The sequence below is a fragment of the Balaenoptera physalus genome (assembly GCF_965194825.1).
Source record: "Balaenoptera physalus genome assembly, chromosome: 3".
Classification (NCBI taxonomy): Eukaryota; Metazoa; Chordata; class Mammalia; order Artiodactyla; family Balaenopteridae; genus Balaenoptera; species Balaenoptera physalus.
In genome coordinates this window covers 117,816,282-117,840,807 of record NC_138890.1, presented here as the reverse complement: position 1 = coordinate 117,840,807, position 24,526 = coordinate 117,816,282, and the positions used below count along the sequence as shown (strand labels likewise).

Here is a 24,526-nt window from a genome sequence, read left to right as displayed (position 1 = left end):
CTTCCCTACTCCCTCCCTTGGAATTGACAATAGCCTGGGATCAGCTTGATTTTACTTTGCATCAGTTGTGAAGGTGGGAAGCTGCCTTCCTGGGATTGGCAGAGAACCCCTGGCAAGTGTGTAGGAAGCTTCACCTGATCCCTCACGTCCTGGTATTAAAGAACCTATAGTTTTGGGCTGCCATCGAACACAGAAATGAGCTCAAGTTGTATCATGGGAGATCTAATGTCCACATAGAATGCATTTTTATGCAGGAAATGGTTAAGATGATACCCAGAAAACTCTTCTTGGGACTGGGAGGGGAGCAAAAAGATAGTTTGTTCTTAAAATATTTTTATCAGCAGGGAATGGATTTAGTCTAAGTGTAGAGAAAGAGAAAACATGAATTAGACCAACTATTAATACCAAAATTTTCCATCAACATTCATGGTGTTGCTACCTCTTAAAATAAAAAGCCATTTGTGGCCCAAAGTTGGTCAGCACCAATACCTATGGGTCATGCTAAAAACAGAAGTGAATCTAACTTCCTGAAAGCATGCTACATACATTTTAAATAGCTAGATCATATGAGGGGAAATCAGCATGTCTATTATTGAAAAGGAAAACCCAAGTGTTAGAACACTAATTTGGAGCAGGAAGATTATGCAAGACAAATTCTGAACATGAAAATGATAATTCTCCCTGGAGCAGGAAAATAATTTAATAGAGTTCAATGTATTAACAAACCTGTGGTCGAATGTTAAAAAGGAAAATCCAGCCAGTGATAATATGGAAGACCCAAAGGGAATATTCATATTCGAGCTATAAATCATTCGGATACAGATAATCCAGAGCACGTGCTATAGAGCTTAGAGCGGTAACAGAAGTCACTGAAAGCAAAAGAGAAGGAAAATATTTAGAGAGATTCCTCTTGCCACAAAGTGGGCATCTGCGTTTTTTTATTCTAAATTAAAGCACACATTAAAACTGTAGGCATGCTAGAGGTTTCTCAGGGTAGAGTAGCGTTGTTACTCCTCCAAAGAAGGCACTGCAGGATTTGAAGCTGTGAGTGTTGCATATGCAAAGACCCTTGATAAGTCTCACTTTGGAAAGAGAAGTTCAAGAAGGAATGTAGAAAGTTAATTAATTGTTTGAACAATTATTCAAAATAGCACCTCTCATGTAGAAGACATTGTGTTGGGGAAGTTTGTGGGCTTTCAAAAGGGGCTAGAGGAAATGAGGCAGAATGACTGAGAAGCAAGCTGGTCAGTGATGCGGGCCATGCATGCAGTTGGACCTAAGAGCCGTCAGAGTGTGGAGCTGATTATGCCTGGCTTTGCATAGCAGGTTGTCTTAGTGTGGGGTTAGGGTGTGAGTACGTGTAGTTTACTGAAGAGGTGATCCTGTGAGGTACACTGAGCAGGCGGGGAGATGACACAAGGAAGGGAGGAAAGTCAGTAAATTGTTGGTTAATAAGTTGGTTACCACTATGGCCACCTGGGCGCTATCCCACTATATGGAACAGTCCTCAGAATTGTCCCTCCATGGGGCAAGAACACCAAGATAAGTACCCATCTACTCCCACCCCTCATTGGTTGAGGGTTCACAGGCCCATTGTGCAAGCACCGGGGCGGCTGAAGTCACAGACTGGCTGAGTCATCCTGGCCCCTTGGTCACTCAGTGCTTGCTCTGTGCCGAAGGCGCTCTGGTGAGAATTGACATGAGACACATACGGGTAGGCTGAGGCATTTACACTTCATTTGAAGGCACCGTGCAGTCATTGAGAGCTGTCTGGAGCAGGTGAGTTGCCTACTCAAAGCAGTGCTTCTCCGGGGTGTCTCCTGACCAAAACTGGGACCCCTACAATGTTGTGTGAGGTGGCTCCTGATTTCTCTGCCCCTATTCAGGTATTGGGGGCTCTTCGTCCTGGGACTGAGACCTCAGGAGCATAGCCTCCCCACTGTGTCTTACCAGTAGTCACATACGCTGAGGCTAGACATTTTCTGAGTGACAAAGCTACTTTATTCTAGACGTGCAGATACCTATGGGAATAAACTGCATAGAGGGGGACACTTATGGGCCCATGGAGTAAACCCAGGGTACAGCCCTAAGCAGCTTACAGTTTCCTTTAACTTATCTCTTTCCTCAACAAGAAAGGTTTCCAGACATCAAATTCTGCCTCTTTTTACCAAGGGATGTCTCCTGTGGGCGTTTCCAGTCCCTTCCCCATCTCTAACCTCACACAGACCCCTAAGTGACACGCTGCCTTCCCCTCTGCGCCTCCAGAGGAGGTTAGAGACCTCTTCAGCTTCTCTTTTCCTGACCCTGCCTGCAGCAGCTCCTTCCCTGGCAATCTGAGCAGAAGATCCTTCCAGAACTTGAGTTTTCACTGAGCTAATTTTTTTCATTTTCAGGCTTCCATCTGGACTCCTAAAGTTTCCATTTCGCTTGTTAAGATCCTGAAGCCATTATGGCTTTAAGCAAATGTTTGCCAAACACAACCTATGATCTAGGGACCAACAGATGGAGACGTCCTTCTTGTTTTCTCGATGGAAATGAACTTGACACACAGCTCAGTTTAACTCAGCAGACATTTGTGGAGAATCTTCAATGTGCCAGATACTCTTTTAGAGTTGGAAATAGTGTAAGCGTAAGAATGCTTTCAGTTTTGAGGAAAAGACTTTCACTTGAAGTTGCTTTTTAAATATAAGGAAATTCACTACTACACAACAGAGGAGAGGGCTGTTCCAGGTGTGGTACAGGGCTCTGGCTCCACTTCTCTGAAATTCACTTGGTTCTTATATCCTTCATGTGTTTTGTCATTAGACTACCTCCCCTGCATGACTACAGGGCATTTGCAGAATTTCTCTATGTCACATTTAGGCATGATAATGTCTAAAAATAGAAATGAGACTTTCGTTCTTCATTCATATTTTCAGAAGTGAGGAAACCATTCCCAAAAGCTCTCTAGAAGTGTGTTCCCTTCACATATTATTGGCCAGAATTGTGTAACATGTCTATGCCCAAAACCAATCACTGGAAAGGGGAATGGGATTATATGACTGGTGTGGACCAATCAAGATGTACTGAGGCCAACCCCTAAAGCATGTGGCCATGTGAAAAAGACATGTGAAAAATGGTGGATGCTGGCTCACTGCAGGGGTCAGGGGTCAGAGTAGGCATCTCTCTCTCTGGCTGCAGGAGGAAGATGGTGGTGGAGCCGTCTGGGAGAAGACATGGGGGCTGCTGCTGCCATGGAATTTCAGTACCAGTAATGGCAGAATGGACTGGATGCATTCTCCTGAGGCCCAACAAGCTTCAGATCTACATTTGAGTGGATGCAACCTTGAAAGAAATGACTAGTAAAAGAAGTCTACCCAGAACCTAGAAAGAGGGGCATATACTTCAATTTTGTAATTGTTTTTTACAGATCTTAAAAGACCTGGCCATCAAGTAAAAAAGATTGGTAGTGTCATGTCTAGCAGAAAGGGAACTTATGATTCATGAAGCTGCAGTCAGTCACAGAAGTTCAAAATAGGAGGTTATTTGGATATAGCAAAAACTCTTCCAAATCAGGCACCACCTCCTTCAGGGCACATGAGACCATATAACATTTTATTTACTATTTCTTGAATTTATTTTTCAGTCATGATTAATATAATAATTATTATATTATATGATTAATGTAATAGTCATAATAATGACTACTACCATTAAGGCTTTAAACTCTAAACAAATTATAGATTTGGTTGTGAGATGGTATGAATTTTAATAGAATTGCAAGCCCTTCTGTAAAATACAAAGAAAAGTACTTAGTAGTCTGTGTAAAACTGTGTTGCTAAATGTATGTGTGCAATTAAAAAACTGGTGGATCCCTGAATAAAATCAGTGTTCTTTAAGGAGGGATTAAGATGTGTATGTGTGTGTGGAAGTTGGATTGGATGTTGGTAAGGCAATCAGTAGAGTTGGATAGAAGGTTGATTTGGTGCCTTTTCAAATAGGATTGGTCATTCCTTATAGTTTCCTATTGCTTACAAATATTTTTAACCTTGTTTTTTATTTTTCTTCAAGTAAAATAAGAATTGTGACCGATAATTCCAACATTTGAAGTCTTTTTTTTAAGGAAAGACTGAAGTTTCTTCTGTTATATCTGCTGACTCTCCTTCATGGTGCCATCCTTCCTTGTGTGTTCAGTTGTGTGCTTCTGATTTCCATTAAAAACTTATTTGAGGGAATTTTTTTGAAGGCTAGGAGGAAGGAGGGCTCCTCCAAAAAGTATGTGCATTTCCTTTTGCCAGTGCCCTGGGAAATTATCAGCCCAATATTAAATTGAATTCACAGTTTAAAGAAAATTTGGAAATTTTTTACTTTTAAGTAAAACATTCTAAAGCACAGAGCCCCCTCATCAAAGCTTGCTCAGGACTAAGAGTACTACTGGTTGGAATGAACATCTTTGTGTATATTAAATTTGCACGGATTAAGGCAGGATTAGAGTTTAGGCAGTGACCTTAAGCTAGGAGCTAAAATTGTCAGGAAAGGTGCAGAGTGACCTGGAGGTCTGAACATGAAATCAACATTTAAAACTAGTGGGTGATATAGCACAGGGAACTATATTCAATGTCTTGTAATAACCTATAATAGAAAAGAATCTGAAAAAGACCATATATACGTGTACACGAATCACTTTGCTGCACACCTGAAACTAACACAACATTGTAAATTAACCATACTTCAATAAAAAAAAAGTAATGGGTGAAATAACCTGTTGGGGTGAGATTCAAAGCTGTAGGTTTTAGGGAGAAGGGATGAAGAATGTTCTGGAAGCAGCAATGAGGAACAAGAAAGACATCACCTTCCTACCTCCTGACGGTGATATAAGAACTGGAGAAGGAAAAAACAGCTACCACTTGAGAGGGCTGCAGGGGAGCAGCCTCCTGGGGGGAGAACGAGGCTTCCATGAGAGCTGGAAGTGAAGGGAACATTCAGAGAAGAGGCTAAGGATAAAGGACATTTTGCTAATGGTGGATTGTGCATTCCATAAGGCCTAGTCAAGGGTTTCAGGAATTGGTTAGGGAGAAAAGGACAAAATACAGGATGTGCTGAGCCTTATGAGCATTAGAATGTAGAGGAGTGCACTTGGAATTCTGGGGCTGCTTGTGACAGTCTTTAAGGGCTTAATGAGATTAATATTAGGTTCAAGACACAGAGTGTTGGGAAAGCTCTGAGTACTGGGGGGTGAGAAGGGTGGGTGTCTATGCCTCGCTCTTGATTCCTGCTGATGAAAGTAAGGAGAACTGGAAAGGTGTGGCCATGCTGCAAGGGTGTGAGGCTCTCTCTAGACCCTGGTTCTGGAAGCTAGGTGTTACTCTGAGCTTGCAGGGGCATCATATAGAACTAGCCCTCCATGGCACAGCCTTTGGAAAACCTCGCTCTGGTTACTAAAAGGGGAAAGGGGACTAATATTTATTCTTTGCCCACTATGTGCTAGGCACTGTGCTTGTGAATATGGTATCAAATTTAATCACCATGGCTTCTGTACTTAGTATGAATTATTTGTATTGAACCCATTTTGTAGATTTGAGGACAGATCTTTGATGCTCCTTAGGTGTCTTTATTAGCTTGCTTTCTAGCGTCACAAGCACCCACTACACAGAGGAATAAAATTCCTGATTTGTAGGTGTGTGGTGACTTTAGAACACTGGGATTTTGTGGGGACAAGGCACGTGTCCCCTTTACCCGTCATCAGCTCCTGCAAGGCAAGTGTTTTAAGGAAACATGTCCTTATAATGGAGGTATGAAGAAGACTGTTCTGAGTGCCTGATCCAATAGGCCTGGGGCCAAGGGGTGCACCAAGTGAGACCCAATAAGGAGAACGGCCCTGGAGGGCAAGCCAAGGAGCCTCTGCACACCATCACTGTGAGCAAATGTGTGCTGTGCTCCAGAGACACAACATGAAAATACCTTCCTCCAGCACAACCTGGTCTTAAATTGGCCATTTCCTGCAAACACACAATCAGGAATTTTCCTGTAGGAGCTATTATCTTCAAGTTCATCAAGACATGAAAACTCAGCAGCAAGAAAATTTATACACTCCTTTAAATATCTTCCATGGACAGCACAGGGGAATGATTTAAAGGAGAGAGAGCATAAGACAAAGCATGTTGATCATTTTTAAGATTTGTTTCATAGTTTTCTGAACTATCACTGGAGAAATAATCCATTATACTGTGACATTTAGGCGGAAGTTCTCAAGAGGGTATCCACTTGGGAACCCAATGAATTACCAGCACATTTTGCAGTTGAGAGCTCAGAATTATATATATATATATATAATATATAATTATATATATATATAATATAATTATATATTATATAATATATATTATAGAATATAATATAATTATATTAATATAATATAATATATAATATATAATAATAATAATTATAATATATAATATAATATAATTATATATATAATATATATAATATATATATAATATATATTATATATATTATAATATATATTATAATATAATTATATATATATATAATATATAATATGTAGGCGATCTGGGAAGATTTATGATTTTTAAAATTTTTACAATTCTATTTCCAATGCTGGATTTATAGGCACTCCCATGAGGCATATTTTCCTTCTCATGGTAACAACAATAATTTTAGCCTACATAATTAAATAATTTGTTAATGTAGAAAGATCCATGATATACAAATGAGTATGATCTTCGGGTTGCCTGACCACTTTTCAGCAGCACACATGGTCGCAAACTGCAAAGTCATTTTTTTTTTTTAACATCTTTATTGGAGTATAATTGCTTTACAATGGTGTGTTACTTTCTGCTTTATAACAAAGTGAATCAGCTATACATATACATATATCCCCATATCTCCTCCTTCTTGCATCTCCCTCCCACCCTCCCTATCCCACCCCTCTAAGTGGTCACAAAGCACCTAGCTGATCTCCCTGTGCTATGTGGCTGCTTCCCACTAGCTATCTATTTTACATTTGGTAGTGTATGTATGTCCATGCCACTCTCTTCGTCACAGCTTACCCTTCCCACTCCCTGTGTCCTCAAGTCCATTCTCTACATCTGCGTCTTTATTCCTGTCCTGCCCTAGGTTCTTCAGAACCTTTTTTTTAGATTCCATATATATGTGTTAGCATATGGTATTTGTTTTTCTCTTTCTGACTTACTTCACTCTGTTTGACAGACCCTAGGTCCATCCACCTCACTACAAATAACTCAGTTTCATTTCTTTTTATGGCTGAGTAATATTCCATTGTATATATGTGCCACATCTTCTTTATCCATTCATCTGTCGATGGACACTTAGGTTGCTTCCATGTCCTGGTTATTGTAAATAGGGCTGCAATGAACTTGTGGTACATGACTCTTTGAATTATGGTTTTCTCAGGGTATATGCCCAGTAGCAAACTACAAAGTCTTTAACCAAAACAAGACACGGGCAGGCTTTCAAAGAGCAGTGCAGCCACTGTAGGTTCCATGGGACACGGGTATCATAATTTAAATTCTAGAGTGCCCAAAATGGAGAGAAGGGAAAGTTACAGGCCAAGGATGGTATTTTCTTCCTTCCATAGTATCAGGCATAGTGGCACAAACCAAGCCGGAAAGCTCACATTATAACAGTGCTCAGGGTGAACCGCCTCATTCCCACCACCCTCTCTGGGCAGCAGGCTGCCTGAGGTGCCAGATACCTCCTTTTCCCCGCACGTGTACATGTAATATTTACATCCACACGTCCGTCCATTCAATCATCCAGGCATATTTACACGAATAGAACACATTGGGAGATAGAGTGTGTGTGTGTGTGTGTGTGTGTGTGGTTTCCACCCACGGCAGCCTGCATAGGCGCTGCGCTGTGTCTCGCTTCGGGGCACCCATCATCCGAGCAGTGATCGCGGGGAAGGCACCTGCCTGTGCGGCCGCTTCCCACCCCGCTTGGGTTCCGTGTGAGCTCGGAGCTGGCTGGGTCCGGGACTAGGGGAAGCCCCCTTCCCGCAGCGCCTAGGTGGCCGCGCGGGAGGTGGTGCTGAGGGGGCTGTGAGGGTGGGAAGGAGGAAGGGGAGGCGGCGCGAGGCCCGCGGGGGGCAACGCCCTCTCTTGCCGCTGCGAGGTGGCCACGCCAGCCTTGGGTGTGGCCTCGTCGAGGCAGGTTTCTCCCGAGCCGCCAAACCCAGCCGCTTTGAAATGGGGGAAGCTCCAGCTGGGGTCTCCAGCACTGCGAGGGGCGAAATGTTCCTAAAAATACAAAATTCCCTTGGCTATTTAAAAAAAATTTTTTTTTATTAGGTAGTTTCCCCCCAAAAGGCCATTTCAAATGTCTGCTTGGGGGTCCGGCTATCTGGCCCTACCTGGCACTGGGGTGACGCGAGGCACCAAAGTTTCCACCTGTCGGGTCCTGCTGCGCCGCAAGCCTTGCCTCGACTTGTCTATCAGCGTGGGGGTGGGGAGGAGGAATAGGCAACCTCGCCCAGCCTGGGGGCTCCCAGGAAGCCGAGTCAAAGTTAACAGGTCAGTCCCAGGCCCAGAAATAGGAGGCAAATCCTTTTTCCCCTGGCACTAGCCGGGTCCAGCACTCAGAATTCCTTGTTGTCCCACCGGACAGACTCGGGGCGCCGCCCGCGGGTGCGCAATGCATAGTCACACCCAGTGACTAATTAAGAACTGGGGCCCTTTCCATCATTCTGCTGCGAACTCGGAGCCCTGACTTCTCCAAAAGTACCAGCGACTTGGGGGTGGCCCTACCCACCCCCATCCCGCGCAGCTGCAGCGCCTCACTCCCTGACTTCCCGGGCCGCGTCAGCCCACCCCGCAGCAAATCGTGCGTAGCTCACGCCTCCCACGCGCGCAGTGACTCCCTCCCTGCGCGCCGCTAGTACTCGCGCCACGCCGTCTCCGGGCACTGCAGCACCGCGGGGGAGGAGGCGAAGCGAGGCGGCGGCAGCGCAGGAGGTCCGCAGAGTGTGAGCCCCGAGCCACTTTCTCGCCCCTCCTCTCGCCGCTGACCCGCTCGGAGGAGTCACCACTCCGTGCGCTGCAGGAGAGAGCGGCAGACGGAGGCGGCCCCGAGGAGCGAGCCCGAGCGGCGGCAGCCGCTGAAGCGCTGACACCATCCTGGGCAGGGGGTCCCCGGCGACTGGAGCGGTGAGTGAGGGACCCCGGCAGCGTTGGCGGGTTTTCCCAACGCTACTTTATTTCCCTTCCGGACCCGCTGGCCGGGCGCTGCAGCCTGGGGAACTTTTCGTAGCCTTTTAGAAGAGCAACTTTGCCCCACCTGCCCCCGGGGAAGGGGTTGCAGGTACCAGGTGCTGCCGGCCGGGCGCCTTTGCCGGAGCAGAACCGAGGAAGTCTGGGGTAGAGCAGATGGAGTGACCCCCGGTTGCCCGGGGTAGGTCAGGGGATGCGGGCGCACTTTATCCCAGATTCCCGGGGGAGGCAGGTAGGCAGCCGCGGGGATGCGGGGGCCACGCTCGCCTTCTGTAGGGACCTCCACCATCCTTTGCTTGCGTGGTTCGACGAGCAGAGGGAGGCTGATTTAAAACAAGCAGCTCCTAAACCCTGGCCGGCTATCCGACCTGTATCCCCACCCAGCCTTGGGCTCAACTTTTAGCCGGGAATCCCTTTGTAGACGTGCGGGTGGCGGGAGGGCAAAGGCAGCCGCAGTAGGCGCTGCGGGAGCCTAAAAGAAACATTGGGGATTTAAAAACTATTCCACATAAATCCCCGAAGCCCCTGCCTAGCGTCTACGAGAGCACAAGCGAGGGATGGAGAGCAGGGAAACGCGCGGGGCTGTTTGTGTCCGCGCTTGCCTGCACTACGCCTTCATTCAGTAAAAACCTATTGACCGCCTGCTGTGGCCAGGCGCGGCGAAATAGACTCACTGGCGTGAGGCTCAGCGGGGAGAGGGGCCATGACCCGTAAACTAACTAACTACCCAAGTAATTTCAGGTGGCGAGGAGGGCTGTGGAGGTGATCACCCAACCCAATTGACCCTTTCTCTTGGCGGGCTCTTTCCCCTCCTCCTGGGTTCTAGAACTGGGAAGACTTTTCTCTCGAGTGCCTAGGGGACCGCCCCGGGCTGGGCCCACTAGGACTGCGGAATATGGTGATGAACTTGGCAGGGGGCATCAGGCACCTCGCCGCAGATGTAGAACTCAGAGCTTTAGTGTGGGCGTGCAGGGACCTTAAGCGCCCGGCGCGCGGAGGCGGAGAGGCAGGGCTGAGTCCCAGGGGCTGGAGGTGCTGCCTGGAAGGCTGGAGCCGGGGTCGGGGGGAGGTGGGAGCGTGGGGGGTGGGGTAGGGGAGGGCGTTAGCGTCACTGGCTACGTGTGCGAGTGATGCAAATGCAGACTCGGGGGCGGGGGCGGGGGATGGGGAGGCGCCGGAGTCTCGGTCCGGGAGTGCGCGCGTGTGCGTCAAAGGCTCTCGGGTGATGGATGCCCTGCAGCGCACCCGGCACGGACAGCCGCGACCCGGCGAGGCGCGGTGGGGGAGACGAGGGGGGCAGGGCGGGACCCGGCAGACTGCTGCGGGGGCGGGCGGGCGGTGGCGCCAGGCAGCTAGCGAATCCCCGCCGGGCCGGGGCTGCGGGTGGGCAGGAGGCTCCGCAGTGCGCCGCAGTGCCGGGAAGGCGCCGCAGCGGCCGGACGCTCCCCGGGGGACCGAGAAGATGGGGCGTCTTTCAAGGCGCCACCACAGGGATTCCCTGATGATCTTCTCTCTCCTTGGACCTCCTCCCTTCATTCTTAGCTGACTGACAGCGCGAGAAAGAAAGTTGTTTCAGTTTAATTCTGATCCTTAATCCTGGAGGAGGATTTGGCATTAATCTCTTTGGCATCCACTCATTTTCAGTGGCACGTTCCGAAAGGCCTCGTGCTGGCGGCAAGTTTTCATGTGAAAGCTTCGATGCTGAGGTTCTTCAGATATCGTAAGGCTAATCCATTCCTTCGCCATTCTTCAGGAGTTTTGTCAGGAGGCCTGGCCTCTAAGTGGAGCTGAGAAAGGCTTGCAAAACGATGTGCCGCATTCCTTCTTTATAACCTAAATATATGTTTAAAACAGTACTACAAATGCATTCCGTGGTAGCGATTAAAAAGCCCAATCCATGTTTCATTCTATGTATTAACAAAAAAAAGGACCCTACTTTCTGGAAACCTAATGGCAGAGGTTCTTCTACTGGCTTTCCTGAATGAGCCCAAATCTGCCGTATGTTGGGGGATAGTGGGGTGGGGTTAAGGGAGGAAGGAGGAAAAGCAGTTATTAAAGAGCCCGCAGACAAAGATCCTAGTCTCATTTTCCCAAGTATTATGTTATGTCACCTTATGTTATGGGCAAGTGACTTACCCTCTTGGGTTCATCCTCCCTGTTTGAGAAATGTGAAAAATAGCTGAGACCAGCTCTTACTAAAAAGTTGTTTTGGGGTCAAAAGAGTCTCAGAGAGTTTTGGACACACAAATTTTCTATGAATGGAAAATATTATGAAACAAAGGCCCTTTAAGGAGAAAGAAAACACCTTTTAAAAAATTCTGGAGACTTCCTTGGGCACTGTTCCTTTAATGAAACTTGGCCTTCAGTGTCAGCAAATGCAGACAATAGATTTTTCCTAGCAGTCTAATATAAAATCAAATGCCATTAGCTGCTGGCTATCTGGAGAAGGGGTGTGGGGGAGAAGCTCTGGATTACATCTGAGTGTTTTTGGTGATGTGGTAGATCAAATTTATTTTTCATGACCTAATGACATTTAAAAGTAGCTTCTCTGGTCTGAGCAGCAGACTAGCCGACAAGCTTTTAGGTAAAAATCCTACTCATTATTAATGCTGTCACATTCTGTAAGTGTGGAAGGTCCCTCAGAGAACAGGATGCAGTTTCCACCCTCAAGGCGATTACCGCAAAAGGCATCAAAATCTGCAGTATATTACGTGACCACGAGTACCAGAAAATCCATTTCCTATAATTAGGGATATTAGCTCTTCTTCTGAGGGAAACTTGTTGATGACATATTTCATGAATGAAAACATCTGATGTGTCAAAATGCCTTCCTAACCAGATCACTATGTTGTTATTCATGTTACTCATGCGTAATGGTAGATTTCTGTGAAGAGTAAAAGTTAAAATGTCCTTTTTATTCTATGCGGCTGCATCAGGGGAAAATCTATGATTGACCAGTGCTTCTTGGTTCTATGTTGCTGAGGTTTCTGTCTGAGCCACGGTTTACAACGTGTATATCATTGCTCGTTTAACACAAACTCGTCATTTAGATGAAGTCTGTTTGTAAACCTAGGAGAGGCAGCTCCGTGCCCCCAGCTGCTCGTGCAGTTTTGGTCCAACATTGCTAAATTATGTTTGGTTTTGCTTTTTAAATTCCAGCTCTATTGAGCAGCCATTGCAAAATGTTGCAGTGGATAGAATTTGAAGCTTCTTTCTTTTTTACACAGCTGAAATAACAATGGAGGATGAAGTTACTGTTTTAATTCTGGCTGAAAATATGTTGTAAGAGGGTATAAAGCCGCCATTTAGTTTTATCACAAACACCCTTTGTAATTAGGAAGGGTCAGTAGCGGTTGCATATCACGATGGCTTCCCTTATTGGGACGAAGTGAACAAAATGAAATGGATGGAGGGGGTGAATTGGATGGTTTGGTCCTTTCTGGTGCTAATATTCTTTTCCTCTGTGAAATATAGAAATATATGATGAGTTATAGTTTAAATTTGAACTTTTCTTATAAATAGAATATAATATATTTCTATATTCTATATATAGAATATATAGAAATAGAATATAATATATTCTATAATATAGAAATGTTTTTGATGAACTCATACTGGAATTTTACATGGGGCTATGGGCTTTGTTTTTGTAGCGTAGTCTGTTAGATTTTGTATTATGCCATGAGGGGTATGCGTTAAAACGTTTTTAAAAGACCAAATTTGAAAAATAATCTCAGCTTGACGTGAAGTGGATATTCAGATCAATTTAACGTGACAACATTTTAAATGTTTTCTCTTGACTACCTAATGCACACCATGCCTGCTATATCTTTTCCTGTGGACTGTATGTAATACAAATGATTAAGACCAGACACTGAGAACTATATTGATGGGTTTTAGTCTTCTTATAGCACTTGGGCCCTCTTACAGTTCAAGAGCACAGTGAGATTTATGACAAGTTAGACTAAGTGCTTTCTCCTGTCATTTGCCACTGTTTGAAAATCTTATGAACTAGAATCCTAGAATAGCCTAATAGATCAGGGCTCTCAAATAGTCATGTGTATCATACTTTCCAGGGGAGCTTGTTCAAATGGAGGTTTCTGAGCCCCATCCTAGACATTCTAAATGAGTGGTTTCATGGGTGGGCCCGGAGTATGCTGTTTATCAGGCTCTGCCACGTGGGTTGGATGCTGTCGTTTGGGGACCACAGTTGTAGGAACACTTGAACTAGTACTGGGCAGTGCAGCAAGGACCCAGAATGCATGGGCTTTCTAAGCTATGTTGTTCTCTTTGATATTTATGGACTATCTACTTGAAGCTCTCAGAGGAATCACATTCTAGCTGGCAAGGAGGATTCAAGATGGCTAACTTCTTTGGTAAGTCAGAGGCAGAGTGAGTGAGGTAGGTGTTTGGGAAGGACTCTGTGGAGACAGATGGGCACAGGCAGAGCAAACATTATATGTAACCGGTCAGTCTAGTGGCATAAAGACTGAAAACCTTAGCCTTCAAAGCCTTCAGGGCTCTAGGTGGTCTGGCCCCAGCTCACTTCCGTAACCTCATGTTACATAACCCCCAAACCTCTCCCATCCTAGCAACTTCAAACATCAGTCTTCTCCTGCCATGGCAACCTCCAACATGCCTTTGTCACATTAATGCTTTATGTTATTCAGATTTTAGTCCAGTCTTCTCTTTCTGGGGAAGCCTCCCAAACCTCTTTTGTGAGGTTAAAATTCCCTCTCCCATCACAGTGTACTATTCCTTATATATAAGGTTGTCAGAGGAAAAGAGGATGCTCAGTTAAATTTGAATTCATTTTTAACATAAATGTCTCAAATATTGCATGAGACATATTTATGTTAAAACACTACTTACTGTTTATATGAAATTTAAATTTATCTGGGCATCCTGTATTTTTATTTGCTAAATCTGGCAACTCTGTTTATAAAGCTCATTAATTTTACCATTTTCCTTTTTTAAAAAAATGAGATTCTTTCATTAATATCTATCTCTCCTGACTAAACTGTTAAGCTCCAGGAGGCCAAGGACAGGATTAGGGAGAGGTGGTAGTTTTGTTTTGCTGTTTTCTCCCTAGTGTCTAAAGAGCTCAATAAATACTGTCAAATGAATTAGTGAGCTGTTGAGAAAAATGGTGTAACCACAGACAAGTTTCTTAACCTCTCAGAGCCTTAATTTCTCCAGCTGTGAAAAGGTAATTTTTATATCTACTTTTTAGGATTGTGTGTGAAAGTTAAATAGGGAAAATATACATAAAGCTCCTAGCATGTTACTTTGTAGGCACTGTGCATTAAAAGGTGCCTTTTCTCTTCTAGTGTTTGTCTTGTAAAATGAAAGGATTCCGCTTTAATGTATGAAATCCTACTTCCTTTTTATTATAACGCAATCCTGAATGTTTCTGGAGTATTTACCAAATGCACAGTACTCTGGAGATTCAGCTATGGTGACTCCTGAGGCTGGCTTCCTGGGCCTGTGGCATGTGCAGTCAGTCACACAGGGTCTCACACTTGGAAGGGCCTTTTGTTTGATTTATGCTCTGCTTTCACCTTTTGAAATTCCTTGAACAAGGTCCCCCATTTTCCTTTTGCATTGGACCTTGCCAGTTATGCTGTGGATCCTGGTAACCTGTGCACATTTGCATTTAGCACATGCATCGGGAGCATTATATTTCGTCTTTATAATGACCCTGGCACCTCTCGTTACTCAGAGAACTTGTGATTTTCCCCAGATACATGGCTTATAATTGACTGAACCAATGTCCTTTGCACTGTCTTCACCTGATTACGACCACCCCGTGTGTCCACACTTTTGACTGAGCATCAGGAACTTTGGAAGAACTAGCCTTAGGTCTCCTATTCTTAGCTCACCTCCGTGGGCCTTCCCTCCCCATAGCTGCTCCTGCGATTGCTGAAACAGGATCTTGAAGTTCCAGGTCTGCCTTTGTAGGAAAATCAGGACCACCAGCCGTTGTTTTAGACACCACTATCTCCTCCAATATTCAGGTTTTTAAATCTGCAGGTTCACCCAAGATAAATAGTGATCTTGGAAGGTTGAAATTTTTCTAAGAGAAATATCCGAGATGTTTGTTCTTTGCTCTAGATTACTCAGATGAGTCACGTGGCACTGGAGCCTCTGCAGGAGAGACCAGCCATACGTTTTGGCAGTGGGTAGAAAAGGTGACCCACTTTGTCCTTTCAAGCTCTGACTAGCCTGTTTTAAAATATACTCAGCTTAATATTACTTTTTAATAGTTCTAAGCATGCCATTTTTTTCTTTATGCCATTTTTGTGCTTATGTGTGTTTGTAGTTAAGAAGTGACTCCAGTGATTCCATGGGGCCATTCTCAAGTTTGCCCTCCTACTATTATTATTCTTAACACGTGACAGCATGCCCCCAGTTCTTGAACGTTAAACACAGTATGAGCTGCATTGAACACACAAATACTTTAAGCATAAAGATTATTATTTTTTGAAGTATCCAGTTAAATCTGCAGCCTGGGTTTCCTATTGGCCACATCAGTGTAGAGGTAGAATTATAGACCCACAACAGCCTCTACAGTCATTTCTCCAGTTCTATTCCTCCCCCAGTTGTGGATTCCCAGCCTTCTTTAAAGATTTCTCAGTTTCTTTGAGTCCTCAGGGGTCACTCCTGCAGTCCTTGTCCCTAGTTTCCTGCAGCAACGTCACTACGGTGCTGCCGAACCTGCTTCCCTTTGCCCAGGACGTCCTGCCTCCAGTACCGTAGAATCTGCTGACGCCACCGTGTGCTCTTAATGTCCCTGGGGAGCTTAGAGAATGTGTGAATGCTTGGGGGCTGGTGAAAGGACACTTCAAGTGACACAGTGTCCTGTATTCACATTTACTTGTCCCCGCTGATGCTGGCCCATTGTCCTAGGATTATAAATAGTGGGTCTGAAATTGCCTTTCGCTTGGGATGAGCCCTGTCCTGGGAGACGTCTTAGTCCCTCCCTTTCAGACATACTAAGAGGTATCAGAATATTCAGATAAATCATCAGAATTTTGTAAGGATGTTCATGGCATCATTATTTGCAATAGTGAAAAATTAGAAACAACCTAAATGCTCATCAGAGGATGACTACATCAGTTACGGTGCATTTAAATAATGAAATATTACACAGCCATTGAAATGAATGAGGTGAACCTATATGTACTGGAACTATTTGGAAGATATGTTATTAGCTAAAAAATAGCAGTTTATTAACCAGAATATTTGTTATGTCTCTATTAAAAAATTAAGGTACGTTAAAAAGTCTGGAAGGATGAAGACCAAACTATTTGGGGAAAAAGATGGAGAGGACCTGACACTTTTACTTGATACATTTCTCAATCATTTGAGTTTTCAACAATAAGCACGTATTACTTTTATAATTAAGGCATCAGTAAAGGTGGTGAAAGTTAATTTCAAGATGTCCCTGTGATGCTATTTCTCAAATGTATTTAATAAATATAAATATGTCTCAATTAATGTTTAAGTGATAGAAAGCAATGCCGGTTTTTCCTGTGGATACTTTTCTAGTCCATAATACCAGTGAGGTAATCAACGTTGTGAGAACATAAATTAGTTATGTTCCATAAAACTATTTTCATTTTGAGTGAAAAAAGGCAGATACCTATAAACGTTTGATATAATGGCCCTTGAGAATGACTGCTCATTGCTGACCTAGGTTGTTAAAGCTGAGGACCTCCCTCCTCCCACCACCCCTGTTCTCAGTAGGTCTTATGTGCCCAATAGCTGTCATAAGCCTATATTAATATGCTGCATGTTTTGCTTTGAGGGACATTATTTATTCTACTGTGACTGTGTATTTGATGGGATTGGAGATTGGCAGTTTTTTATCTTCTCTTCTCGTGGACCTGGAATGTCCTCCCTCCCACCGTCTCTCCTCCTCCCCTTCCCAACATCTGCACATTGGTCCATGGAAAAGGCTCCTACCCGTCCTCCAAGCCTCAGCTTAAAACTCACTTTTCATGACCCTCCATGGCAGAGTTTGGGCCCCTTTCTCTGACTCTCCCAGTCCCCTTGCAGCCACACTGAAGGAGTGCTTCTCACACTGTGTTATTGTGGCCTCTCTACAGGAGCTTTCCTGAGTCCCTTAGCTCAGGAGTCCCTAGACTCTGTGTCCCTTGAACTTCAAGGGAAGAGGCCAAGTCATTGGGATCTTTGTAACCCCTGGCGCTGGACACATAGAGGCTAAAAACCTTTTAAATTATTTTAAAGTCTTTTTTATTGCAGTGTAATACACAGAGAGAAAAGTGCGCATATTAAAAGCGGATAGCTGAATTGATCTTTATAAACTGAGCGCATCTCTTTAACCAGCACCCAGATCATGAAGGAGATTATTCCCAGTGCCCCAGAAGCCCCTTGCATGTCCCTTCCAGTCATAACCCCTTCTGCTATCCTGACTTCACTCCTCTGGAGGCGCCTAACACAGCTCTCCCTGTCCTGCCCAGATGCCCATTTTATTCATGCCCATCATCTGGGAAACTGCTTGCTAGAGCCTTACCCCTGCCGCCTGTGACCCAAGTCTAAGTCCCTCATGGGCAGTTCTGTCATTTGATCTCCACTTTTATCAGATTGGATAAGGTTCCTTCTGTTTCTAACTTGCTGAAATTTCATATGAATGTGTATAGAATTTAATGCTTTTAAGCCTCTGATTAATTACAAAATCATTTCTTTTTAATAGATAAAGACTCCAGGTTTCTATTTCTTCTTGTGTCAGTTTTGGTAAGCTGCATTAAAAAAAAAAAAAAGAAATTTATTAATTTTATCCAGATTGTCAAATTTATTGCATAGTTACTTATAATCACTGCTTTGTTTTTATTTTGTGAACTCTGTGATTCTTGTATCTAATTGTATTTTCTTCATTGCTTTGACTAGTTAGAAGCTTAGTCAATTTTTTTGTGTAGATTCTAGAAACTTTATGGAGTCATGTGGTGTTGTATGAAGATCTTAAAAAATACATATGAATTATTTGAAATGCATCCCTATGTCATTTGAACCTGTAATCACTGCCTGTGGTTATATGTAATTTTTTAAACTCATTATTTCTTCTATTTATCATTGAATAATAACCCTAAAAATTGAGAACATTAGTAAGTAGAGTGACAGATATATTTAATTACTTTTAAAAATGTCTAAATGTTAGAAGCTAGGTTTGTAGAAGATACCAGTTCCTTTGAGGGCAAAAATGTTGACAAAAATCAAATACCCATGGGCCTTCTATGGGCCTACTGGTTATTTAATGCTATCCGTGTTTATAATCTGAAAGGATAAGTGAACCACGATTTGAATTTTGGTGACAGCGGTTTTATTTTGCGACAGCCGTGGGCCTTGATCAATCCTCATTTCATCTCTGCCTGCCTTTACGTGAATCTGTCAGGCTGTGGCAGACTTTGCCTATTCTGTCCTTCAAGGTGATTGTAGGAGAGTGAGCTGCTGAGATACCTGTTGGTGTGGTTCATGTAGGACTCTCCCAATACCCAGTGACTCATACAGCTAGTGACTCAGCATTGTGTGTTTATATAGCACCAATTAACTTCTACCATTTCCCTAGATCCCACCCAGTCCTTCTTTTTCCCAGTGTCCACCTATTCCCTGTCCAACATCATGAATTTCTCATTGACTTTTCTATTTCTCCTTTAACCATACTTACCCCTACTGCCTGTGCTGGGTGGGCAGGTATTTGCTAGACATTTATTACTGTGTCATGCTGCCTTACCGCCACTCCAAAAGTTAGTAACTGAAAGCAATAATCATTTCTTTTCACCCATACATCTGTAGATTGGCTTGGGGCTGGCTGATCTAGGTTGAGCTTTGCTGGGTTTTCTCTAAGTTGCAGATTAGGTTCAGGTTTTTAATCCTCCTTGGAATAATTGGCTATCCAGTTCATATTTTTTTGCATGGAAATGGCAGAAGTACAGGAAAGGTGAGTGGAAACATGTGATGCCTCTTAAGGTAGGCTCTGAACTGGTACCTTGTCCCTTCAGCCCACATTCCATTGACCAAAGACAATACATAGGACAGTTACACATAACAAAGCACTGGCTCACATACTGCACAGCTTTCCAGTGTCTTAATAGATACCCATTTAGGTGAAAATTTTGTTTCTAGTACTTTAAGCTGAGACCTTTTTTCTGTTTTATATATAAACACAAGTATTTTTATTTTCACACACACACACTGTATTTTATTTTTACAAGAGATAGACTGACACCAAGCATTGTACATGGATGACCACAACAAAAGCAACAATGATTGCAATTACCAAACCTGAAACACACTCATACTATGTCATAATATTGACATTCAGTCCAGTAATCCTCCACTGTAACAGCTCCTTTACTTTGCAGTGAAAATTGATTTGTATATTCTTTGCCTCTGAGTCCTTGTGGGATTTTTTTTTTTTAATTCAGACGGAAAGTCACAAAAATTATACTCATCCTCATCAGTTCACTCAGTCCCATGTAATTAAATTTTTTTTTTCATCTTGATCTTTTGTTAGCACTTTTTTGAGTTCATCAGTTTTTCATCAGAGTTCTGAAAATGCTTATTCATTCAGTTCAGCAGTATAGTCAGTTACCAGAAGCCTGTACTTGTCAGAGTCTTTTCCATGAATTTCTTGAAGATGAAACCCTTTTATAGGAACATATTTGCAAAAGCATCAGAGTACACCCAGAACTGTCTGTAAATGACAAAAGACTTAAAAATGACCACAGTTAAAGATTTGATGAAAGTTCATAATAATGCAGTTGACAAGAAAATTAGTTATTTCTGAGATATACATTTTAAAGTAATAACTAGGATTATTACTTATAACATTATACCAGAACATATAAGATTTTTAGAAATTTCATGTAATGTCTGAAACATTTATATTAACATATTTCCATACATATTTCCATACAAATACAAATATAAGATTTTTAGAAATTTCATGTAATGTCTGAAACATTTATATTAACATATTTCCATACAAATAACCCAATGAAAGTTTAGTATTAGTTGTTTTGTTTGTTTGTTTTTTTATACTACAGGTTCTTATTAGGCATCAATTTTATACACATCAGTGTATACATGTCAATCCCAATCGCCCAATTCAGCACACCACCATCCCCACCCCACCGCAGTTTTCCCCCCTTGGTGTCCATATGTCCATTCTCTACATCTGTGTCTCAACTTCTGCCCTGCAAACTGGCTCATCTGTACCATTTTTCTAGGTTCCACATACATGCATTAATATACGATATTTGTTTTTCTCTTTCTGACTTACTTCACTCTGTATGACAGTCTCTAGATCCATCCACTTCTCAACAAATGACTCAATTTCGTTCCTTTTTATGGCTGAGTAATATTCCATTGTATATATGTACCACAACTTCTTTACCATTCGTCTGTTGATGGGCATTTAGGTTGCTTCCATGACCTGGCTATTGTAAATAGTGCTGCAATGAACATTCGGGTGCATGTGTCTTTTTGAATTACGGTTTTCTCTGGGTATATGCCCAGTAGTGGGATTGCTGGGTCATATGGTAATTCTATTTTTAGTTTTTTAAGGAACCTCCATATTGTTCTCCATAGTGGCTGTATCAATTTACATTCCCACCAACAGTGCAAGAGGGTTCCCTTTTCTCCACACCCTCTCCAGCATTTGTTGTTTGTAGATTTTCTGATGATGCCCATTCTAACTGGTGTGAGGTGATACCTCATTGTAGTTTTGATTTGCATTCCTCTATTAATTAGTGATGTTGAGCATCTTTTCATGTGCTTCGTGGCCGTCTGTATGTCTTCTTTGGAGAAATGTCTATTTAGGTCTTCTGCCCATTTTTGGATTGGGGTGTTTGTTTCTTTAATATTGAGCTGAATGAGCTGTTTATATATTTTGGAGATTAATCCTTTGTCCGTTGATTCATTTGCAAATATTTTCTCCCATTCTGAGGGTTGTCTTTTCGTCTTGTTTATGGTTTCCTTTGCTGTGCACAAGCTTTGAAGTTTCATTAGGTCCCATTTGTTTATTTTTGTTTTTATTTCCATTACTCTAGGAGGTGGATCAAAAAAGATCTTGCTGTGATTTATGTCAAAGAGTGTTCTTCCCATGTTTTCCTCTAAGAGTTTTATAGTGTCCAGTCTTATATTTAGGTCTCTAATCCATTTTGAGTTTATTTTTGTGTATGGTGTTAGGGAGTATTCTAATTTCATTCTTTTACATGTAGCTGTCCAGTTTTCCCAGCACCACTTATTGAAGAGACTGTCTTTTCTCCATTGTATATCTTTGCCTCCTTTGTCATAGATTAGTTGACCATAGGTGTGTGGGTTAATCTCTGGGCTTTCTATCTTGTTCCATTGATCTATGTTTCTGTTTTTGTGCCAGTACCATATTGTCTTGATTACTGTAGCTTTGTAGTATAGTCTGAAGTCAGGGAGTCTGATTCCTCCAGCTCCATTTTTTTCCCTCAAGACTGCTTTGGCTATTCGGGGTCTTTTGTGACTCCATACAAATTTTAAGATGATTTCTTCTAGCTCCGTAAAAAATGCCATTGGTAATTTGATAGGGATTGCATTGAATCTGTAGATTGCTTTGGGTAGTATACTCATTTTCACAATGTTGATTCTTCCAATCCAAGAACATGGTATATCTCTCCATCTGTTGGTATCATCTTTAATTTCTTTCATCAGTGTCTTATAGTTTTCTGCATACAGGTCTTTTGTCTCCCTAGGTAGGTTTATTCCTAGGTATTTTATTCTTTTTGTTGCAGTGGTAAATGGGAGTGTTTCCATAATTTCTCTTTCAGATTTTTCATCATTAGTGTATAGGAATGCAAGAGATTTCTGTGCATTAATTTTGTATCCTGCAACTTTACCATATTCATTAATTAGCTCTAGCAGTTTTCTGGTGGCAGTTTTAGGATTCTCTATGTATAGTATCATGTCATCTGCAAACAGTGACAGTTTTACTTCTTCTTTTCCAATTTGTATTCCTTTTATTTCTTTTTCTTCTCTGATTGCCGTGGCTAGGACTTCCAGAACTATGTTGAATAATAGTGGTGAGAGTGGACATCCTTGTCTCGTTCCTGATCTTAGAGGAAATGCTTTCACTTTTTCACCATTGAGAATGATGTTTGCTGTGGGTTTGTCATATATGGCCTTTATTATGTTGAGGTAGGTTCCCTCTATGCCCACTTTCTGGAGAGTTTTTATCAGAAATGGGTGTTGAATTTTGTCAGAAGCTTTTTCTGCATCTATTGAGATGATCATATGGTTTTTATTCTTCAATTTATTAATATGGTGTATCACATTGATTGATTTGCGTATATTGAAGAATCCTTGCATCCCTGGGAAAAATCCCACTTGATCATGGTGTATGATCCTTTTAATGTGTTGTTGGATTCTGTTTGCTAGTATTTTGTTGAGGATTTTTGCATCTATATTCATCAGTGATATTGGTCTGTAATTTTCTTTTTTTGTAGTGTCTTTGTCTGGTTTTGGTATCAGGGTGATGGTGGCCTCATAGAATGAGTTTGGGAGTGTTCCTTCCTCTGTAATTTTTTGGAAGCGTTTGAGAAGGACAGGTGTTAGCTCTTCTCTAAATGTTTGATAGAATTCACCTGTGAAGCCATCTGGTCCTGGACTTTTGTTTGTTGGAAGATTTTTAATCACAGTTTCAATTTCATTACTTGTGATTGGTCTGTTCATATTTTCTGTTTCTTCCTGATTCAGTCTTGGAAGGTTATACCTTTCTAAAAATTTGTCCATTTCTTCCAGGTTGTCCATTTTATTGGCATAAAGTTGCTTATAGTAGTCTCTTAGGATGCTTTGTATTTCTGCAGTGTCTGTTGTAATTTCTCCTTTTTCATTTCTGATTTTATTGATTTGAGTCCTCTCCCTCTTTTTCTTGATGAGTCTGGCTAATGGCTTATCAATTTTGTTTATCTTCTCAAAGAACCAACTTTTAGTTTTATTGATCTTTGCTATTGTTTTCTTTGTTTCTATTTCATTTATTTCTGCTCTGATCTTTATGATTTCTTTCCTTCTACTAACTTTGGGTTTTGTTTGTTCTTCTTTCTCTAGTTTCTTAAGGTGTAAGGTTAGATTGTTTACTTGAGATTTTTCTTGTTTCTTGAGATAGGTTTGTATAGCTATAAATTTCCCTCTTAGAACTGCTTTTGCTGCATCCCATAGGTTTTGGGTCGTCGTGTTTTCATTGTCATTTGTCTCTAGGTATTTTTTTATTTCCTCTTTGATTTCTTCAGTGATCTCTTGGTTATTTAGTAACGTATTGTCTAGCCTCCATGTGTTTGTCTTTTTTACGTTTTTTTCCCTGTAATTCATTTCTAATCTCATAGCGTTGTGGTCAGAAAAGATGCTTGATATGATTTCAATTTTCTTAAATTTACTGAGGCTTGATTTGTGACCCAAGATGTGACCTATCCTGGGGAATGTTCCGTGCGCACTTGAGAAGAACGTGTAATCTGCTGTTTTTGGATGGAATGTCCTATATATATCAATTAAATCTAACTGGTCTATTGTGTCATTTAAAGCTTCTGTTTCCTTATTTATTTTCATTTTGGATGATCTGTCCATTGGTGTAAGTGAGGTGTTAAAGTCCCCCACTATTATTGTGTTAATGTCGATTTCCTCTTTTATAGCTGTTAGCAGTTGCCTTATGTATTGAGGTGCTCCTATGTTGGGTGCATATATATTTATAATTGTTATATCTTCTTCTTGGATTGATCCCTGGATCATTATGTAGTGTCCTTCCTTGTCTCTTGTAACATTCTTTGTTTTAAAGTCTATTTTATCTGATATGAGTATAGCTACTCCAGCTTTCTTTTGATTTCCATTTGCATGGAATATCTTTTTCCATCCCCTCACTTTCAGTCTGTATGTGTCCCTAGGTCTAAAGTGGGTCTCTTGTAGACAGCATATATATGGGTCTTGTTTTTGTATCCATTCAGCCAGCCTGTGTCTTTTGGTTGGAGCATTTAATCCATTCACGTTTAAGGTAATTATCGATATGTATGTTCCTATGACCATTTTCTTAATTGTTTTGGGTTTGTTTTTGTAGGTCCTTTTCTTCTCTTGTGTTTCCCACTTAGAGAAGTTCCTTTAGCATTTGTTGTAGAGCTGGTTTGGTGGTGCTGAATTCTCTTAGCTTTTGCTTGTCTGTGAAGCTTTTGATTTCTCCATCAAATCTAAATGAGATCCTTGCCGGGTAGAGTAATCTTGGTTGTAGGCCCTTCCCTTTCATCACTTTAAGTATATCATGC

The 24,526-nt window shown here is 42.2% G+C and overlaps 1 protein-coding gene across 1 annotated transcript in view; it reads left to right on the top strand.

The window, feature by feature from the left end:
* The first annotated feature begins 8,485 nt into the window (after positions 1-8,485).
* Positions 8,486-24,526, top strand: part of SV2C (synaptic vesicle glycoprotein 2C) — a 262,124-nt gene continuing 246,083 nt past the window's right edge. The window contains exon 1 of the mRNA XM_082457195.1: positions 8,486-9,164. The gene's annotated coding sequence lies outside the window, so the exon portion shown is untranslated. The remainder of the gene's footprint in view (positions 9,165-24,526) is intronic.